Below are 23,405 nucleotides of genomic sequence, written 5' to 3' on the forward strand. Positions count from 1 at the left end.
AAAATAAGAAAAATATATACAAATTAAAATGAAAAACCTAAACTACTCTACATATTCATCCCTATCAAGCGGGATTTCGGTGGCCCTATAATGGTCGATTTTTAACTGCACGAAAGCTTGACATTCCGATGCAGAAAGAAAATACGGACCTGCACGAAAGACACGTTTTATGAGTCCTTCGAACTCTAAAAACTCATAGTCTATTGTCGGGAAGAATTCATCATCACTCTAAGGAACATCAATGGTACCCTTGGTACCGAGAATTATTCCACAGATTATATTGCCGAACCCAATCTTTTTATCCTTGGATCGAGAAGCAGCGACAAGACCCTCCATCAGAATCTTTGAAGAATCCACTGCATTTCCCTGGAATATATCTCCAAGAACATAAAGATCTGTGTCACGGACCACACTACTAAATGTGCGACCGAATAAACTGTGACATAAGAATCTGTGCAAATACAGCATGGAACTGGAGTGAAAGGAATGATTATAGGCGAGTTTAAGATTGAAACGCCAAAAACCGGTAAGCATTCTCCAAATATCTGTGGACGTCATGTCTTTTCTAGGATGACGTTTGATGGTATCCTTTAGGGGAAAACCAAACCAAGCATGCAACTCGGGATAGCCGAAAGTGAAGATTTCGCCATCTCGACGAAAACTGAGACGTACCCGTCGTTTATTGACAAAACGAACGGTACAAAAGAATTCCAGAATCCAATCGCCAATGATTGGAAATCGCATTTTGGCGAATTTTGTCCACCCTAAACGTTCCAAATAGCGACTCATGTCATCACTAATGCCAAGTTGAGTGTTCAAGAAGTCATCCATATACAACATTCCAATGAAGAATTTGTAACGGAGCCTCCAGTAACGCCTACCTTCGTCGTGATTAAAGATAGGAAAAGGCGCCCCATACCGTTTGGATAAGTCTGGGCGTTTGTGGCTTGAAGCAGCATTGTGCTTTGAGGTTTTGTGTTTAGTAGGCATGGTGTAGAACTAAAGAAACAAGGTTTCTGTTACTTAGTAAAAAATGGTGTTTGAAGAAAATCAGAAATTTGATATGACAAAGATGAAAAAGATCTGTAACAGAACCAAGATTCTTATGGATGAATTTATAAGATCTTAGGACGAAATGAGGTGTTGTTTTGATGCGAAAAGGCATAAAATTACACCCTTCGGAATTGAAGAAACTTAAGTTTTCATTTATGAAAGGGTTTGTCTGCAGGTTGAAGATGAATCAGGCCTGATAGTGTAGGAATAACGCGTGTCGTGACCGAGAATTCCAAATTCTCGGTCGCGACAAGCTGATTTCCTTGCGGAAATCAGGCGTCGTAATCCATTTTCTGATTCACGGTAGAGAATTAATTATTCTCGGTAAGTTCAGAAAAAAAAACCTAACCTATTTGGACAACTCTGAAAAAGGGGATTCTCGGCAGAGAATTGTCTGAAACTTTAATTTCCTAAAATAAAATCTAAAATCATGAAGTAAACACATTTTATGCATGTAAATCATAACATTAAGTTATCTAATCATAAAAATGGCATTTTGAAAAAAAAATAAAATAAAATAAAAATGAACAAAATAAAATAAAAATGAACAAAAACTAAATAAACTAAATGATTTATACGTCAGATAATCTTGTTACGAACTCAATTCCTATTTGTGAAATATTTTCGTAATATATTTTACATCGATTACCATTAACTTTGAAATGAACCCCGTTAGGACCTTCCAGTTCTAAAGAACCATAATCGAATGTTTTGACGACTAAATACGGTCCTATCCATCTGGACTTAAGTTTTCCTGGAAATAAACGAAGTCGTGAATTAAATAACAGCACTTTATCCCCAACATTAAAGTGTTTGACTTTAATTTTGGCATCGTGCCAATTTTTAACTTTTTCTTTATAAATCTTTGCATTTTCGTAAGATAGATGGCGTAACTCATCTAACTCATTTAAATCGAGCAAACATTTTTTACCTGCTTGTCGTAAATCAAAGTTAAGTTCCCTAATAGCCCAATAGGCTTTATGTTCTAATTCGACTGGCAGATGACATGCCTTCCCATACACTAAGCGGTATGGAGTCATTCCTATTGGTGTTTTAAATGCAGTACGGTATGCCCATAACGCATTATTGAGTTTACAAGACCAATCTTTTCTTGAAGATGAAACTGTTTTCTCTAGAATCCATTTGAGTTCTCTATTTGATATCTCCGCCTGACCATTTGATTGAGGATGGTATGGCGTAGACACGCGGTGGCGTACTCCATATTTTTTCATAAGCGTTCTTCGGTTTATAAAATGGGTACCGCCATCACTAACGATGATTCTATGACAACCAAATCTACAAAATATATTGTCAAAAAAACTAATGACTACTTTAGAATCGTTCGTCGGGGTTGCAATTGCTTCAACCCACTTTGAAACATAATCAACGACAACTAATATGTAAATTTTACCAAAAGAAGGGGGAAAATGTCCCATGAAATCTATTCCCCACATATCAAAGACTTCAACTTCTAATATGGTTGTGAGGGGCATCTCATCTTTCCTTCCTAGATTTCCTGTTCTTTGGCACTTATCATAACGAGTAATAAATGAACGGACGTCTTTAAACATCGTAGGCCAAAAGAAACCACATTCAAATATTCTAGCTACTGTCTTGCTAACTCCATTATGTCCTCCATAAGAGCTAGAATGGCATTCCGACATTATGGATTTATATTCATTTTCACCAACGCATCTCCTAATTATCCCGTCACCACAAGTCTTAAACAAAAAAGGATCTTCCCAAAAATACTGTTTAATGTCAAAGAAAAATTTCTTCTTTTGTTGGAAAGTTAATCCTTCCGGAACAATGTTGGCTGCAAGATAATTTGCATGTCCGCACACCATGGTGACATGACATCTTTTATTTGGTAGAGATGTTCATCAGGAAAATCATCTCGTATATCGATAGTTTCACCTATAGGACCATTTTCATCTTCAAGTCTCGATAGATGATCGGTGACAAGGTTTTCTACTCCCTTTTTGTCTTTAATTTCTATATCAAATTCTTGTAACAATAAAACCCATCTAGTTAGACGTGGTTTTGCATCCTTTTTAGCAAATATATATATCTTAATGCTGCATGATCAGTATAAATAATAACTTTCGAACCTAACAAGTATGATCTAAACTTATCACATGCAAAAACTACGGCTAACATTTCTTTCTCTGTTGTGGTGTAGTTTAATTGTGCACCGGACAGTGTGTGACTTGCATAATAAATGACATGAAGTTTCTTATTCTTCCTTTGACCTAAAACACATCCGACAGCTAAATCACTTGCATCACACATAATTTCAAAGGTTAAATCCCAATCGGGTTTAGCAATAATAGGTGCACTGACTAAAGCTGTTTTCAATGTTTCAAAAGCTTTAACGCAATCTTCATTAAAATCAAAGGTTGAATCTTTCATGAATGTTACCTCATGTCATTGACACATTCTGTAATCAAATCAAGTTTCATACAAGCGAAATCTTCCATAGGATATTTCATTGTTTGGTTCATATCAACTAGAGCACGTCCCGTGTTCATGAAAGGTCTACCAAAGATTAGCGGACAATTAATGTCATAAGAAAAATCTAAAATAACGAAATCGGTAGGAAAAATAAATTTGTCAACTTTAACTAAAACATCCTCAATTATACCGTATGGTCTTTTTAGTGGTTTGATCCGCTAATTGCAAAACCATATTGGTACGTTTGATATCTTCTTCTAAGCCTAACTTATTAAAAATAGATAATGGCATCAAGTTAATGATTGCTCCTAAATCACAGAGACAACTGGGAAATTCAATATCTCCCAATTTACACGGAATGGTAAAACATCCGGGATCTTTGAGTTTTGTGGGCAAATTACTGGACACAATTGAACTGCAATCTTCAGTTAGTGAAATGGATGAAATTCCTTCCCAACTGATTTTCTTTGAAATTAAATCTTTTAGGAATTTACCATAATTGGGAATTTGCGTAATCGCATCCATAAACGTCAAATTAATATGCAAATTTTTAAGTTTGTCTAAAAATGTCAAAAGTTGTTTGTCATAGTCCTTATTGCGGACTTTGTGTGGAAAAGGTGGTTTGGGTACAAAAGTTTTTGTACTAGAGTCAATTGGTGCATCTTTTTGATTTAATATATCTTCTTTGGATTTTGGTAAATCAGTTCCAGGTAAAGTCAAATTTCCGGGCATTTCCGGACCTAAGTAATTTTTCCCTGAACGAAGAGTGATAGCCTTAACATGCTCTTTCGGATTTTCTTCCGTATGGCTTGGAAGACTTCCCTCTTTGCGGGATGGAATTGATTTAGCGAGTTGTCCAATTTGAACCTCCAAATTATGGATGCTAGATGATTGGTTTTTAATAAGCTGATCGAATTTATTCTCGATCCGTTTAAAACCATCATCGTGATTACTTATTTTTCCGCTCATAGCATCAATAAATTTGTCGATTTTAGAAGATAAAGTGCTAATCGTATCTCTTGATTGATTTTGATAATTAGTGGTACGATTTTGATTAGCATTAGCATTATTATTATTATCTCTCCAGTTAAAGTTAGGATGATTTCTCCATCCAGGATTATATGTATTGGAGTAAGGGTTATTAGGTTGGTTTTGCCCTTGGACAAAGTTTACCTGTTCAATTTCGCTCATATCTTCATAATCCACATCCGTTTGGATTGGCTTACCATTAGGATCACACGGTGCCATAAACCTATCAATTTTATGCGATGAGGCAGAAAACTGGGCTTGCAACATCGCAACTGGATCAAGATTCACTATACCTTTAACTGATGACGTAGTTGAGGATGATGGTTTCGCTATTGGTACGTGTCCACGTTCCGCGGGCCACATACTGCTGTTAATCGCCATTTCCTCCGAAAGTTCTCTTGCTTGGGCAGATGTTTTCTTCATGAATAACCCGCCAGACATAGCGTCCAATGAACCTCTAGTTGTAGGATTTAATCCATTATAAAATGTTTGCATTAAAAGTTCAGTGGGCAATTGGTGGTGCGGGCATAAACGTTGAAGTTCTTTAAAACGTTCCCAAGCCTCATAAAGAGTTTCATTATCATTTTGAGAAAAAGATGTTAACTCTTTAATGACTCTTGCAGTTTTTGCTAAAGGAAAATTTTTTGATAAAAATGCTTGGGCTAATTGCTCCCAAGTCTCAAATGGCGAAGATTGATTGCTTCTGCAGTCACATTTGGTATTTTAAAAGTGTCACAAATTTCTAAGAAATTTGTCAAATGGGTGTTAGGATTTTCGTTAGGTAACCCGTAAAATGTTACGTTATTTTGTAACATATTAAGCAATGCTGGCTTAATTTCAAATTGATTTGCATTAATTTGGGGTCTAACTATACTGTTCGTTACACCGGCCACTCCTGGCCTAGCGTAATCCATAAGTGTGGCCATAATTTCTGGCTCGGTAATTCTAGTTTTTATTGGAGTTTTGTTTTTCTTTTTCTTCTCTTTCTTGTTCTTTTTAAGAGTTCTTTCAATTTCTGGGTCAATAGGATCTGGTGACGTGCCTGAACTTCGAGAACTGCGCATGAACCTGAAATTTCGCACGAACTGAAACTACCTACAAAACAGAATTTGAAAAATAAATATGTTAGTAACTAAAAATAAATAAAATATAAAGGTTTGAATAAGTATGAATAAACCTAGATTCGAAATAAAATATGAAAAATCTAAATTTTTGTCAAAAATTTTGGCGTTCCGCGGCAACGGCGCCAAAAACTTGTTGAGCGATTTCCGCAAGTGCACGGTATACGCTTGTAGTAATAAAAGATATCGATCCCACAGGGAACGTTTTTTAACAAAAACTTATTTTGAATCGATTAAATTTACTTATAAGATTAATAGTAAGGAAAATCGTTAAATCGGTTTTGGTTTTGAAATTGCTAGAATGAGAATTAGATTAGAGTATGAAAATGTTAGAAAATATTCTGATTTAAGAATGAATTTGCAAGACAGGAACGCTTAGTACTTTTTTAGAAAAGTAAACAAATGTATTTGTTTGCATTAAGCAAAGAAAACAACTTTAAACTTTGTATGAATTATAAAGATGAAATAAATGACGGAACCTCTAATGTTTAGGCTTTGAACGCAACAATCCTCCTAACTGGTTTAGATTGCTTCCTTAACCAAATTAAAACTCTACCGAGATAATAATTTATCTAAGTGTTCAACAAAGTTTCCTTGTAAAGATTTTGAATTAAACTACGTTTTAATGAAAACACCAGCATCAATCCACTTCGGATCCTTTACCAAAGTGCTGCATAAAAATCTATCGAATAGAACAGACTTTATTAGATGAAATATAAATTGATACAAGTTTACAGAGAACACGGAGCATGGAAACATTCGGCGACTTGCAAGTGAACGGGTTGTCAATCCTTTGCTTGGGTTTGTTAGAGTTTGTCAGGCTCAGGGGCGGATCCTCTACTCAATCTTCTCGTTGAATCTTCGTAATAGAGATGGGGTCTGTCTACTACCAAAATGTAAACTAAATTGGAACAATGTCTAAACGCTACTGAATTTGTTATTATTGAATAAACAATGTGTGTACATCATATTGTTTTGAACAGAAAATGAAATCTAAATTCTGAATCACTTGACTCGGAATTTCTGCATAAATTCTATACTAATCTCTTTCTTCTACATCTCTTCAACTCTTCATCAACTCTTTATTTATAGATGTTGAAGAGTCTTGATTGAAGCGTCGCGTCCGTTGTGAAGGATCGTATCCGTTGTGAAAGGACGTCTTTATCCACCCGAACGAACGCGTTTCGTCGAAAACGAAAGTGTGCAATTTGGCTTCTACAGATTTCTGCTCTTACCGAGAATATTTAATTCTCGGCCGAGAATAGGGGAGCATTATTTTGGTCTTCGAACGAAGGGAAGGAGGAGCTAAAGGGAGCGTGTCGCGACCGAGAATTGGGGGGGCCGCGGTCGCGGCACGGAACTTTTCCGCGTCTTTGGCTTTCGTTCTCGTCCTCGATTTGGCGTTATTAATTTTTGTCGTCTTCGACTCCTTTTGTAGGGTTTTTCTTCTATTTTTGATCCTTTTTCACTCCTATTTGGATGTTACCAAATATTTATGTACCTTGAATGAAAGAAACATATTCGAGAGTAAAAGTATTCTAAACAGATATAAACAACACAAATTCATAGCAATATTGATGTAATTATTGATGATATTTTAGGTATATTTTGGGCTTAACACTTCTCCTTTAGCTTTTGGATCTCGGCATCCTTGAGGGCAATGGTGGATGCGGCTTTCGCGTTGGCGTCAGCAACTTCTTTCTCCAAATTTTCTATAGTAGCCTTATCCGCTACACCTTGAAGGAGCTCCGCTTCCATGGCGCGTAAGTGAGTATACATCTGTTAAGACGAAACGGTTCATTCAAAAGCTGCCAAAAGGGGATCACTTATAGCCAAAGGACAGAAGGAACTAACCGTTAGAAGCTCAATCTTTCCCATTTGAACATGGGCTGATCCTGGGATCTGATTTTGGTTCTTATGTACCTCGCCCAACTGACCTAGAGCCTCGTCCAGGTCATTGATAACAGATTCATTTCTCAAGGATCCCCTGGTACCAAACTTGGCGAACCAATAACCGCCTAGGTCAGGCTTCGTCGTCTGCATGAAGATGAGAGGATCAAAACTTAGATCCAAAGTATGGCAAAAAGATTAAAGTAAAAACAACTTGCCTGTTCCCCCTCCACCAAAGACGCGGCGGATTTCATGGCATCCGCCATAAACTTTTGACCGCCAGAAGCTGCAGGCTTCCTCTTTTTCAGAGGCGGATCGGCCGTTGCATCCGCCAGGCGTTTCCCTGCACCCTTTTGGGGATCCACCGCCTGCCCTTTCTTGTGAGCCTCATCTTCCTTCAACTTCATGCGCTTCTCTGCAAGAGCGTGATTGGCCTTAGATAAACCCCTGCCAAAGAGAACAATAAAGCAATCAAGGCTCAAAGAAAACACAAAGTTACCTTGATCAAATTGGGCAATCTTCGAGTAAATAAACTTGTCCTCTTCTCGGCGTATCAGGGGAATATCATTCATCATGAAGTCTAAGGCGTCAGCGTATGTCCAAGCCTCCGCCTTGACACTCTTCATGAGCTCCGCCACAACCTCATCACTATCCGTCAATATACGCATATCTCCCGCCATGTGCAAAGGTTTGGGATTCCAGAATGTTGGAAAGCCTAGAGATTCGCCCTCGTTTATCTTTACGTAGAAGAATTTTTCGTCCCAACAATGGACGTTGGACATTTTGCCGCTAAACGACGAATACACTCCAAACTTTGCAAAGGTGAGGAAAGACTCAGACTTTCGCTTCGACGGTTTATGAAAAGCTCGAAAGATACGAGGAGTGTATACTACCCCTAAGTTCGAGGCAAGGTAACAATCTAAAGCAATATCTAACCAGCCATTCGGATGTAATTGGCTAACAGTAATGTCAAAGTAAGCAAGGATGTCCGCCATCATCTTTGGAAGAGGCAGTCGGAATCCTCTTTCTATGTGACTACAGTACACAGACAAGAATCCACTTGGCGGACAGGCGGGTCGTTGATGAGCATCCGCCAGTTGGGTTTCATAGTTATTTATCTATGGGAATCTACTCGCCAGATCTGCTAGATCTGCGGCACTCATGCGAGAGGAGGTAGACTCTGCACGAGGTGCTTTTTTCCTGGGCGGAGCAGAAGAAGAGGTTGCCATCCTGGAAAATCGCCTAGAATATACGACCGGAGCAATACAGGTGATAGGAACAGAAAGGTTTTGACTTCTACCTAAACGAGTCCGACCGTGATTACACGCCGAGTCGAGCAACTCAGCTAAATTGGAGCTAACCGTACCTTCGGAGGAAAGAGAATTTTCCGACGAAGAAGTGGTCCAACTAACTACAATTTCAGAGGGAGAGGTCAAATTAAAAAGTTCAGAGGTTGACCTAGAGGATGAAGAAGAGCTCCTAAACATTAAAAAAAACAATATATAGAATGAAAAGATGGACTTACATGAAAAATAAAAGCTTAAGGGATTCTGAAACTCCGAAGAAGCTCTACAAAGAAGGCGCAAAGGAAAACGGAGAGGAAGGACGAATGAGGAAGAAAGAGAAAAGGAAAAATGAAGAAGGCGTCTTCTCTCTCCTCGGGCGGTGCGCCTGCCACACGTGTCACCCCACGAACATTAATGCAGGTTATCATAACGGCGCGCAAGGAAGCTCAAAAGCCCTAAAGGACTTTAAGGGAACTTTGGAGGGGCTTCTGATAACATTGTGATATTATCCCAAAGATCAAAAGAGATATTCGCCTTTAAGCGCCACGTGTTGATCACCCGATACGGGAATACCGCGGCGTATTGTAACAAAGAGATCCGACGGGCGGATCACCAGGGACTCACCAAAAGAGATCCGCGGGCGAACCTGTGAGGCGAATCTCCATAAGCACTCAATCCGCCATTAGAACGGCAGGGCCGATCCGGCAATAAAGACCATTAATGAGCTATCAATTAGCTAACCGCCAACTTAAAGGTAACCAGTAACCGCCATTAATGGGACATTAATGGAGACTTTCTAGTTACTGAAAGTTACAACTTCATTACTATATATAGCCTATGTCTCAGGCTATCAAGGTACACATTCACTTACCCTTTGTCAATTCAGTTTGCTCTCTTGTTCTTCCTTACTGACTTTGGCATCGGAGCTTCCTCCCGTCGAACCCAACGATGCCCCCACAGAGACGGAAGTTCATCAGAAATTCTCTACGAGTCATCAGCCTCTGAAACTTTCTGAACTTTAGAAATGTCCGCTAAAAAGTGACATGATTAATGCCCAAAAAATCTGATTGAATCTAAACTTTAGAAATATCTTATTGGCAGCTGAATTTGTTTAAGAGTGATACGATTGATAGCCAAATAATCCGATTGAGCCTTGAACTTCACAAATATCTTGTTAAGACCTGAATTGTTTTGAACTTTACAAATATCTTGTTAAGACCTGAAAACTTGTTTTGAGCTTTACTCTTTTGGACAAGTCTAGGAAAGGAAAGAGAGAAGAATGAGTATCGTTACCCTAGTAGAGGGTCTTAGATCTCAGATGTAGGCGCCACCGTTGAAGAGTGGCTTCTGTTTTGGGGATCGAGAGAGAAGACAATAGGAATTGAAAAGGCAAGGAGGAAAGAAATACGAGAGATTAGGGATTATATAAATGGTTTAAATAAGTAGAGGGGCTGAATACAATTAACACTCTGTTTGGATGGGGGTAATTGAAAGTAAAGTATGGTAATCTTGTTTGTTTTGAGGTGTATTTCAGGAGTAGAGTAAGTGAGAATAAATGAGGGTAAGTTTGTGGTTATTTTCCACTCACTCCAAATCGGTGGGGAAGGAAAGTAAGTGAAGAAAAATTTTCAAAACTATCCTTACTCTTCTATTTTATTTACATAACACCTTCCATCTCTTTTTATTATTATTATTATTATTATTAATAATCCACATCTCCATAAAAAAGCAATTTTCCATATTAAAAAAAAGCTAGACCCCTCTCATTCTCATATATTAATTTAAATAACTTTTTATTAGAATAATTTTTTTTCAAAAGAATTAATTTATTTCATAAAAAAATGATAGAAATTATAATTAAAAGTAAAGATATATGAGTAATTTTATTCACAACCTTACCTTACTTTACCCTCAAACCAAACACAATTATATTATTATACCATCACTTACCTTACCTTGTACCCAAACACAATAATTTATTTCATACATCTCACTTAATTTACCCTACCTTACCTTACTTTACTTTAATTACACTCAATCCAAACAAGGCCTAAAGGTCTTCGAGGTAAAATATCAATATGCAACCCAAATTCTAGAGCCATAAATGAGCCGAGTCGCTCATTAGCGGTTTGATGGTCGGCTCGATAAAAATTCGATCGGTTCAATTTGTAAACAAGCAGTTCACGAGTACAATTCACTGGTTCGATTAGAACATTTATGTACAAATTTTAGTTTTTAAAAAAACTATATAGTTTTGTGTTAAAGTTAAAAAATATCTAAACTTAATATTATTTTATTTGCTATTAGACGAGTTCTTTCACAAATATAATAAATGAGTAATTATTTGTAAGCATTTTATTTATTTATTCATGAACTTTGCTTGTCAACTTGTTTATGTACACAATTTATTACTCAAGGTTCCATCACTGCTTAGACTACTACCGAGTTGAACAAGATAAAAGTTGAAATGGATCGACGAGAACAACAGTAAATAATATTGCTACATCTGTAGCTATAACATGATATTTTTATCTATATGTTAATCGTATGGTAGCTAATTAAAATGTTTTTATGTTAGTTTCAGTATTTTTATGTTAATGCTAATTGATAAATGTAGCTGAGTCATTATAGTATTATAGATATTAGTTATGCAATAAAGGTCAGCACAAGTGTGTGGAATTGCCTAATTCTTTGAATTTTGCTAACATTATTTCCAAGTTTCTTATATATAAACATGTTGGGCTCAATTGAGGACTCAATTGATGATTTTTACTTAGTTTAAAGACATAATTGATGATTTTGATAGTTCAAGATCCTGATTGACTTTGAAGCTCTAGTTTGAAGATCTAAATAGATGTAATGCCTTAAATTAACTACTTGCAAACTTATTTAAAAAAAAGACAACTACTTGCAAACTCATACGATACAAATTAATATATATTTTTATTGATAATTCAAATTAAATTAAATCAAATCAAATCAATCGAATTAAAAAAAATGTGGTCATTTTAAAATATTGCGTAAAAACATTTCTAGATATATTTAGTGAATTAATAAATAGAATTTTCTCATTAATTTTGACCACCGAATCCATTGGATTTTAGTAAAAAAAATCTAAATAGGAAGAAATTATTTATTAAAAAAGTTAACTAGTCTTGGACATAGGGTGGAAAATTCAGAAAGCATGCTCAAATTTAGGACTCGTTTAGTTATAAAACTACTTTTCAACTACAAACAGGAATTCTCTAACTAAACATTTAAAAATTTATCTTTTATAGTTAAAAGACAAACAAGAATTAAAAAGTAGGTAACTAAACACCCATTAATCCTAATGTTTTCAATAAAAAAATCAAGTTTATCCTTACGTTATTGAAATTTAAAGGATTGATTTGAATATTATTTAATTGTTACCGCAAACATTTTAAACAAATTTATCCACAAACCATCTTCTACTATTTTTATTGGTTATAACTATATTAATAATAGGAAAAAGTACGAAAAAAATGCACGTGATTTGCCCAATTTGCAAACAGAGGCATGTGGTTTAAAAGTTTACAAATAAAGGTCTGTGGTATATTTTATTTAGAAAACAAAGTATTACAATTACACAATTAAGTTCTGATTACAACTAAATACATTTTTATCTTAAAAAAAATTATTCTTACATATCAGCAAAAAACAACCTCCGAAAAAACAACTTCCTAAATTGAAATAATAAATAATATGGTGGAATTTCATGTTTTTTACTAATCTGACAGTTTACGGACTAAATTGATATTTAAGGTCATTTTACACCGTTGCAATTTGATTTTTGGATCTATGTGTTGTCAATATATAAATGTAATTAAAAAAAAATTAAAAAACACTCTTATTGTCATCAATTACTTAAAAGTTTAATTTTATATATTTGTTTTGTAAAAAAAGCAAACCACATACCTCTATTTGTAAACTTTTAAACCACGGACCTCTATTTGCAAATAAGGCAAAGAACGAGCATTTTTTTCGTACTTTGTCCTATATATTAAATATTTTAGACAGTAAGAAAAAATAAAATTGTTTAGTGAATATTGTGTGTATCCAAATGAATCATACAATACAAATACAAGTCCTTTTCTTTTTCCAGTAGAGTGTAGCTTAGTTCTGTAGAGACGGATAAAGATTCAGTACATTGCAGTGCAAAGATTCAGTACAACGCATTGCTGGATTTGATAGCGTTTGAGGGTCTAGAAATATTCACACTAATAAAATCATATATAGGTACAACAACCTCTGCTATAAACACTACTACTGCGCCCGCGCGTTGCGCGGGTCAAGAAATTTTTTGTAAACAAATTTAATATTTTTTAATTATATATCATATGTATATAATAATATTAATATTTTTTTAAATAATTTTAAGTTTTAAAAAAGAATTATTTTTAAATAAAGAACTTTGCATAACTTTTCTGTCGAAATGTACAAACGTTGTAGAATCACTTAAGTTTTGAAATACTATCTTGAGCTCATATTTGCAGTTGTGAAAAAAATATATACTCTTATAATTTTCAAGAAGAAGAAGATTGATTAGGAACATAAACAAGTCAACTGCATCAGAGACCTTAAACGGACGCCTATGTCGGCTCCCCATAGAGTCGGCTCTGTAAGGTTGGGTGAGACCAATTCTCAAATATATATATTCAAACTCAACCTCATGAGTCATGAGAAGCTGGCTTAAACAGGCGGATGGTCTTATGAAAATGTCTACTCTCAAGTTTCAGGCTAAATCATAAAGCCATACAAACTAAATTCACATTCTTCTACAAATACCTTCAATATTTTCCTTCTTTTGCTGAAAAAAATGAAATAACAAAATATTTGATAAGTCCAAAAAGATCATTTGTATTTTTGTTCGAAGCAACAGAGAAAGCAAAGAAGAAGAAGAAAAAGAAGAATGAAACTCTGAAGGAATTGAAGAAATGTAAGTAGAGAGTAATTTATAGAGAAAATGAGATTCACACAAAGACGAAAATTAAGAGGTGACTTCCTTATTTAATTACAGAATAACACAATCAAGGATAATATAAGAGGAAAAAACTATGAATTACCATAATTAAATTAAGAAATAAAACTTTCCAATTATAAGACAGAGAAAACTTGCAAAAAGTCCACACACCAGCTTTAAGGAGTCTTGTCTATTTTCTAAAACATCTTACCATTCTTATTCTCTGTTTTACATTGTATAATTTAATAAAATATTAAATGGAAAGGTAAAAACAGTTAAGAAAGCGTTTGGTTCAGGAGAAATTCTACAATACTCCTTGTGCAATACACATGCATGTCTAATAAAAAAATGCCATGAATTTCTTAACACCAATCATCTCTCATGAATTGGTATATTTCCCTCTTTTGATTGGTCATATGTGTTAAACCCGATGTAAGTAGAAGTTCTCTTGGTTTAGCTGAAAATTCTCTAAGATATTGCATTACAGTAAAACCTCGATAAATTAATATTTGATAAATTAATAACATCGAGTATATAATAATTTTCTCAAATCCTCACTTGGGCCAATGGGATAAAACAATAACATCGCTAAATGCATAAAATAATAATTTTAATAACCTTGATTAGATAAAATAACAATTTATTAAATACGTATGAAAATTACATATATAATTCATAAAATAAAACACTTCCAAAATAATTTTTGTTTCAATTTTATGCTTTTTAAAAAATAGGCATTTATAGTCAATCGTTTCTTCTTTCCACATGGACTCAACTCAATTTCATCTTTTAACTTTTTGGAGGGCATAAGCTACATTCGACACATTCTTCTCATTTTGAAGTAAGTAACTTTTTAAAAGTATCTACGGTAAGAAAACTTTCTTTTGGAGGAACGTGTGTTATAGTGTTGCTATCATTTGGATCTTGATTGTCATCATCTTCCACACCCATTATTCCTTGAATAATTTCTTCGTCCGCGGGGCGATTCCATTGAAACTTTATTTCACTAGGATAATTCAGAATCTGCTATATATTGTGATGTTTACAATTATTTAATTTGAGAAATATGATGTACAAAATAAGAATTATTTTATAAATTGATTAGGATTGTGGGCCAGGTCCACAAGAACCCTAGTCCACCCAAAGCAGGCCCAATACAATGAGCCCACACTACCTCCTATAACGGTCCACACAAAGACCTCCAAAAGAGTACATACTCTCTCTCTCTCTCTCTCCCACTTACCCACTATTTAAGTACTTCGACTATACTCTTACTAACTTGATCGTCGGCCCATCTCTAGCATCTCGGACTCCCCAAGGAACATAGAACCTTTGCTAGAAGAGGTAGACCTTGCGGAAGAAGAGTCATACAGGACTTCGCAACTCATAAGTGCGATTTGGGGTTTCGAAATGGCACAAGCAGTTCAAACCGACGCCCAGATGAAGATCATCGAACAACAGAGGAGCTTGCAGGTCGAAAATGATGTTAAACCTTCTATTACTCTCACATTGAAGACTATTTGGAAGTGTGTGAAGGAGGCTAGTATTGGGATGAAGGGATATATGCACAATACCGTTCTTGATAAGAAAATCCTGGACAATTTCGGAGTCAAGGGCATTGCTCGGCCGGCTCTTACTGTTTTCTCTCTGAAATGGCAGCCCCCTCCTCAGCGGTGGATTAAAGTTAACATCGACGGGGCAGCAAGCTTGACAGGAGCGGGAGCGGGCGGAATTTTTCGGACTTGCCGTGGTTTTCCTTTAGCCTGTTTTGCGCATCCTTTGGGGCAACAACAAGCTTTCATGGCCGAGTTGAAAGCGATGACCATTGCTATCCTTAAAGCAGCTGAGCGGAATTAGTTTCCTTTGTGCGTTGAGAGTGACTCAATCTATGTGATTAAGTTGCTGAAATCGAGATCGAGAAATGTTCACTGGAGCCTTCTTTCAGATTGGTTGATTTGTCTTGACATTATTCGTACTCGTGCAGTTCAAATTTCTCATGTGTTTAAGGAGGGGAATGCTGTTGCAGATTGTCTTTCCAAGTTTGCTGTCACAGCTACATCTGACTGTTGGTGGAACTCTTTTCCTGATTTTTGCTCTAATACTGTGTTTAGAGATGCAAATAGAACAGAGTATTTTCGCTTGATTAAGTAGGCATTTGCCTCCATTGTATTAAACTTCTCATTTTTTCTTTTTAATAAAGTTTTTTGGTTTCTTGGTCAGGGTTTGGTCGTTTGGTTGGTGCCAACCTAGTTGGGATTAACCTTCTTCCTTCCCTCCTTGAATCTCAATTTCACTTAAAAAAATAAAAAGCAGAAAGCAAAGAAAGCTCAAGTGAATCGGTAAACTACACGACCCCTGAACATCCAAGTTTTAAAATAAAAACAAGACAACAAACTTTGTCCATTCAAATATGGGTTAAGGTGCAAAAATACTCTCAGAATCAATTTTTCTCCTAACGTTTAAAATTGTGTAATTTTATCTCTACTGTTTGTAGCCAAAAGCAATTTTAACTCATAATATTGATAATTTGGATCCATTTCTGACACTATTATAAAACACAGATATTTTTGTTTTTTATTTTGCACCAATTGCATATCAATTCGTTTTTTAAAAAAGGATTTCATGTTTTTTATAATTTAATAATAGAATTAGAGATTAATATTTATAAGTTCGATGAATTTTTTTGAATTTTTGTATAATTTGCACAAAATACAATATATATATATATTTTTTTATTTTTTCACATCCCAAACATATGTTTGTGATTTGTTACTAATAAAATAACGCACGTGTGAAGTGTAGGTGACAAGCATCATGACCGAGAACACAGTTTAATGAATTATTAAATTGACCCAACTTATCAACGTTAGGGGTAAAATTGTTCTTGGCTACAAACATTAGGTAAAATTTCACCCTTTTAAATGTTAAGGATAAAATTACTCCTAACCCAAAACGTTAGGGGTATTTTTGCACCTTATCCTTTTAAATATAGATTATGAAAAAAAAAAAAACAAACATGAGCACCTAAGTTGCAGAATCTCCCTTTAGCTCCAGCTGGCATCAAGAGGCTTAGTAAGTCCCAAGAAACTAAGACCCGCGTTTGATAACAATAAAAATCACTATTAAGCACTTATTTAGATTAAGTGTGTTTGATAATGATTTTTTTTATTAACTACTTAAATTATTCAATTAAGCTACGTATCACTTATTTTGTTACGTCAAAATATTTAACTTATTTTAAGTTAAACATTATCAACTAATATTTTAATATTTAGCACTTATTTTTAATATTTATCAAACACTTATATCATTTAATAATGTCAGCACTTATAATATTCAATACTTAAAATTCAGTACTTATTTTTTCAGTACTTAATTTTCACTTTTATCAAACGACACCTAAGTTTCTTCAAATTATTCTTGATAGCCTCCTTGGCCGACAAAGTATATTTTTCAGAAATCAAATCCCAAATGAACCTTCCAATGGAAGCTTCGTTCCAAGTGATAAGATCCAAAATACCTAACCCACCTTCAGTGCGAATATATGATTGTTCAGTTGGGGACCGATTTTACTCATGGTGTGTAAATAATTTTTTTTTTACTAAATTGAACTTGTTCATATATACGTGTTATAATCAGAGTGGTCAATAACTAATTTTTAAAGTACCAATGTAAAACTTTTAAAAATTTAGCTATATTGTGTTTAAAAAAATTGTGTCTAATAGAAAAAATCGGATTTAGGACGGTCTAATATGCCAAAAAAAGAAAAATTTGAATTTAAAAAGGGCCTAACAGGCTAAAAAAATATTAGAAATTTGGATTCATGGAAAAATTAGAATTTTGGATTTAGAGAGAACCTAACATGTCAAAAAAAATCAGAATTATGGATTTAGAAAAAGCTAACAGGACCTAGACCAAATTTTTGGGTGCTAATTCAGTATACAATTATTATTACTTGGAAATAGGGACCGGAACCACCACAACTTCAAATTTTGTGGAGACAAAAAAACCGAAACTACTCGTGATCATACTGGTTTCGGCCACCAGAGGGCCCGGCCCCTCCCTATCTCCGCCCATTCCCACCTTCCCATTTAGATATACAAATATCAGATCAGCCAACCAAATCCCCTCTATTCCCTATATTATGTCCGTTACACAAGTAATTCCTACATTTACTGTTAATATACTCAATTGCAAAACCAGGCATACTGCAAGCACATATAGACTTCGAGTGGCGAATACAAGATTACTCGGTTGGGGGTATTCGCAATTTTTTTTTTTTTGCTAAATCGAATTTGCTCAAATTTTTTATATATATGCGTGTTATAATTTAAATGAGCAAGAACCAATTTTTAAGTATTAATGTACAATTTCTCAAAATTAAGTTAGATTTCGTTTAATAGTCCTTATATGTAAAAAAATTGGATTTAGAGAGGGCTGAACAGGTAAAAAAAATTTAAAAAATTTGATTTTGGAAGGCTCACCAGGTCAAATTTTTTTTTATATAATTTGGATTTAAGAAGGCCTAACAGATAAAAAAAAATGGATTTAGGGAGAAAAAATTAGAAATTTGGATTTAGAGAAGCCAAAAAAAATAGAAATCTGGATTTATAAAGGCCTAATAAGCCAAAAAAATTATAAATTTGGATTTAGAGAGACCTAACAGGCCCAAAAAAATTGGAAATTTGGATTTACACAGGCCTAATAGGCCCAAAATATTGAAATTTTGAATTTTAGACAAACCTAACACGTAATGGGCCATTTTGGGGTGCTAATTCAACACCCCGATAAAAAAATTTTTGAGACAGGAGTCAAAACTATCCGGGATTAAGTGGTTCTGGCGGCGGTCTGCGTATACTTCTATGAACATACCTAATGAATTGCAATCTGCCAGCAAAAGACAACTGATGAGCACACGAGGATTTATCATTTTTGTATCTTTTGTCACCAATTTAGCATAATCTTGATTAGTCAACCTAGGAGATATAAAAGGAATTCCTAGATATTTAATATGAAAGGAATTAATAATTACTCTTCCTATTATTCAACCAAATTTGACAATTTGATGAAATATAACCTTAGCATTTAGAAAGAAGGCTTAATAGGCACTCGGCCCCCTAAACTTGTAACTCTTTTTCACCTGGCCTCCTCAACTTTAGGGGACAACCTTTCAACCCCCTCAACTCTCTAAAAACATCACATACAGCCCCTTACACCCCTATGTTCGGTCAAAATATTGACCCGTGTAGAAAACGCGCTTAACTGTTGACCACACCAATGCCACGTGTCATTTTTTTATTAAATTTTTCCATTTAGACCCCTGCTCGGCGAGCAAGCCTATTTGTGCTCGGAGAGCAACTATCAGAGATGGATTTCAATCAGAATTCTTATGCCAGAATGAAAAATTTTCATAAAAAAAGTGACACGTGACATTGGTGTGGTCAACAGTCAAGCACGTTTTCTACACGGGTCAATATTTTGACCGAACATAGGGGTGTAAAGGACTGTATGTGATGTTTTTCGAGAGTTGAGGGGATTGAAAGGTTGTCCCCTAAGTTAAGGGGGCCAGGTGAAAAAAAGTTACAAGTTTAGGGGGATGGATGCCTATTAAGCCTAGAAAGAAAGCAAGTTAACAAGTAAAAGGAGAGAGAATTCGACCTTTAGCATTGTAATGTTTTAAAAACCGGACCGAACGTTGAACCGGTGAGACAACTGGTTCAAGGTTTAATAGGTTCAACTGAATAAAAAATAAATAAATAAATATATATATATATATATATATATATATATATATATATATATATATAAAATAAATTCATGTTTCATTGAACATAAAACTAAAAATTTCATACATATAATAAACAATTCTTAAATTAGCATATTAATTAAAAATTAAAAATTCATACAGATAATATAAACATTCACACATCAGTAACCAATCCTTAATTTAATACATTAATTAAAAATTCACACATCTAAAATCAAATCCATAGTTTAATATAATACTTAAGATTAAAATTAAATTAATCAACACCAATTATTAAAGAGGTTGTTCTCTGTCTAATTTTTAGTTTTTTTTCCTTAATTCAATATTTTTTCCTTCAAAAAATGGTAAAAAACCAGGGCCAATCCGGTTCGCGGTTCAACCCTGGTTTGATGCGGTCTGATATAGTTGACATGTATAGTTAAAACCGGACCAGACACTAGACTGGTTCACAGTTCGATCGATCGGTCCGGTCCGATTTTCAAAACATTGGCTAATCAGATTCAAGTTGTCTCTTCGAGCTTGTAGGTGGAACTCTCGAGTTTGGGATGAAGAATGGAGTTGAGAGTTATTCAATGGAGATAGAGGATGTTTGGGATACACAAGCTCTCAAAGGGGAAGAATGCATAAAAATATGGAAATCTGAGTACCTAAAAATTGGATTCTACGCTAGTTATATAGAAAAAATTACAAGCCATAGTGGCAAAAATTGAAGTTATATAAAGTAAGAAGACTTTGAATTTAACCAAACGTTGACTTTGAATTTGACCAAAAGTTCCAAAAAGACTTTGAATTTGACCAAAGGTTGTAAAAATACTTTGAATTTGGATAAAGGTTGTAAGAAGACTTTGAATTATGATATAGAAAATAGAGCCCGCAACATGAAAGAGGAAGCACATGGTACTATAGAAAAAGTTGCATTTTTCTTGATTCTGGATGGCATCATGACGTGTTGACTTGCCAGCACAGCGCTCAGGTGTTTGTGTGCCTCTTTTCCCTTTTTCACATTTTGTCTCATTTTCTTGTCTTTTCCTTTGACTGAAACATCAAATATTAAAGCTCATATTAGACATTTCAAAATTGTGACTTTCATTTTCACACATGGAAATTTTTATTCCAAAAATTACAACTTAATTAAATTCTATTGAACAGATAAAAGAGATTAAAAATATGGAAATATAAAATTAAAATAACTCAAAAGTTAATCTTCTTAATTAAGAAAAATTGAAATGGGAAGAAAGTGAGTGAAAAAGTAACTAAAACCAACTAACTTTGACTCAAACTCAGTAAACAAGTTTTTACAAATACTTTAACTAGAAAAGTAATGAAAAATGACTTAAATTAAGTTAAAAGACTCTAAAAACTGTACATAAAAATAGAGATACAATGTTCTTATCAATAGTAGGTATAACTAATCTTTAGACTCAACCAATCATCAAGTTATTTTAATATACAATTTCTAGCAAAAAAAAAAAAAAAACTAAGACACAAACACAAAAAGCATAAATTTACTTTTCTCTCTCTTTTTTTTTTTTTGTGTATTTGCATTTAAAAATAAACTTTGTGGTTTTACCGATTTGCAAAGCCAGACTATGTGGTTTAAAATTTTACAAACAGTGGTATGTGTTTTGTGCAGTTTACAAACTCGGTCATTATGTCAAAAAAAATTTATCATTACAATTTACCAAAAAAGAGCGATTTGGAGCAATTAAAAAGACTAACTTTGCAAATTACCGAAAATTCATGGTCTATTTTGCAAATTAACTAAACCACAAATATTATTAGACCAAAAATTTACTCATATATCTTGTACCTGCAAATTTCAAAAAGCACAGACCCCTATTTGAAAACTTTTTAAACCAAGAGGAATGTTTTTACAAATCCGCCAAAACACATGGTTTATTATTGTACTTTTCTACAAGAAGCTTATAGGAAAACTTTTGTATTTAACAATAATTGTCTCGGTTTTTGCAAAGTCCCACTGACAAGCATCTAGCTGATGCACACATGATACTAAGGTATCTAAAATTACACCTAGCTTTGGGAATATTTTCCCAGCAACATTAGCGATAAAAATAAGAGGGTTTACAGATAGTGATTGGGCTAATTGTAAAGAAACGAGAAAGTCTATCACCGATTACAAATTTTTTCTAGGAAATTCTTTAATTTCCTGGAAATCAAAAGAAGCATAACACGATTAGCATGTCTTCAACTGAAGCTGAATATCGAGCAATGGCCTCTACTACATGCGAAATGCAATGGTTTTTTTTTATTTTTTTAAAAGATCTTGCAATTTTGCATCCTCAAACAGCAATGTTATATTGTGACAATAAGTCTACAATGCCTATTGCTAAAAATGCAGTCTTCATGAGCGTACGAAGCACGTAGAAATTGATTGTCATGTAGTACGAAACAAAGTGCAAGCCGGAATTATTCATCTCATGCTAGTCCATTCTGCAGACCAGCTTGCTGATTGTTTCATCAAACCGTTACACAAAACTGTTTTTCAGTCTTTTCTTCAACGATTGGGCATACTTGACATTCACAATTCCAGCCTTGAGGGGGATCTTGAATAAAACGCATCGTTTTCTATGCTGACTCAAGTAAATGTTATTTTAACTAGGATTAGTTTACAATTGAAAATATCACTTCACTTTTCCTTTTATCTTTTCCATTTATTCTTCTTCTGCACAATTCTCTTTCTCTGTAAACTCAAGATATACATTAATTGAATAACTTTACCAATTATGTGAGAAATGCAGTCAAACAACCAAAAAAAAAACAACCATTTGGAAATAACCCTTTTAAGAAATTAAAATTTTCAAATTTAAATAGGGTTAAGATGCAAAAAAATATCCTATCGTCTAAAATTGTGCAATTTTACCTCTAACGTCTAAAATTGTGCAATTTTACTCCTATCGTTGGAAGCTAGGAGCAATTTTATCACTAACGTTGATAAATTGGATCAATTTGAAAAATAATTCATCAAACTCTCTATTCAGTCGTAAATCTTGTTGTATACACTTCACACGTACGTCATTTTATTAGTAATAAATCACAAACAAATGTTGAGATGTGAAAAAATATACTATTGCCTAATATTCCCCTAAAAAATACTATTTTATTACAGGTTCAGCTTCCTCATTTTCTTATAAACCAATTTGATTATAATTGTTTGGATTTGACTGAAACTCGGAATTTGACTTGGTTAGTTCAGAAAAGAATGGAGGAGATTAAGATGAGCTTTGATTTCATTCAACAAAATGATTTTGTTCCGGAGGTGCAGCCAGGGGCTGAGGTGGCTCAGCCGCAGCCTCCTGATTCCGTGATGTGGGATCATCAATGGTTTGTAGATATGGTGAGGAATTATGTTGCTGGAGGAAGTGGTTCGGGTTCAGGCTCTGCTGCTGCTCCTAGTCCACCTCTGCCTCTGCACGTTGGCGGAGGTGGTGTGGGAGCTTTTGATCTCGTAAGTATGACTCCACCTAATCCGAATCTTTTTAAAAGTAGGCTAACTCGGGGAGATTTTGGAGGTAGATATTCCAAAGCAAATCTGTTAGGGTTTCGACCAACTCAGCCTCGAGTGGTGAAGTTGGTAGAGGTGGTGTGGGAGATTTTGATGAGAACCCTTTAATTGGGTTTCCTCGTATTGATTCCAATACATATCTGTTAGGATTTAGACGTCGTCGAGTGACTGGTGACGTTGGTGGAGGTGGTGTGGGAGCTTCTGATCTTGCAATTACGACTCCACCTAATCCGAACCCTTTTGGAATTGCGCATAGTCAATGAGATTTTGGAGGTAGTTCTTCCGATGAAAATACTTTAGG

The 23,405-nt window shown here is 34.6% G+C and overlaps 1 non-coding gene across 1 annotated transcript; it reads left to right on the forward strand.

Moving 5' to 3' along the window:
• The first annotated feature begins 5,047 nt into the window (after positions 1-5,047).
• Positions 5,048-5,154, forward strand: LOC136207643 (small nucleolar RNA R71). Its single transcript, XR_010676773.1, has one exon. It is a non-coding gene; the product is annotated as a small nucleolar RNA R71 (small nucleolar RNA).
• The last annotated feature ends 18,251 nt before the right edge of the window (positions 5,155-23,405 follow it).

The sequence above is a fragment of the Euphorbia lathyris genome, chromosome 9, assembly GCF_963576675.1.
Source record: "Euphorbia lathyris chromosome 9, ddEupLath1.1, whole genome shotgun sequence".
Taxonomy (NCBI): Eukaryota; Viridiplantae; Streptophyta; class Magnoliopsida; order Malpighiales; family Euphorbiaceae; genus Euphorbia; species Euphorbia lathyris.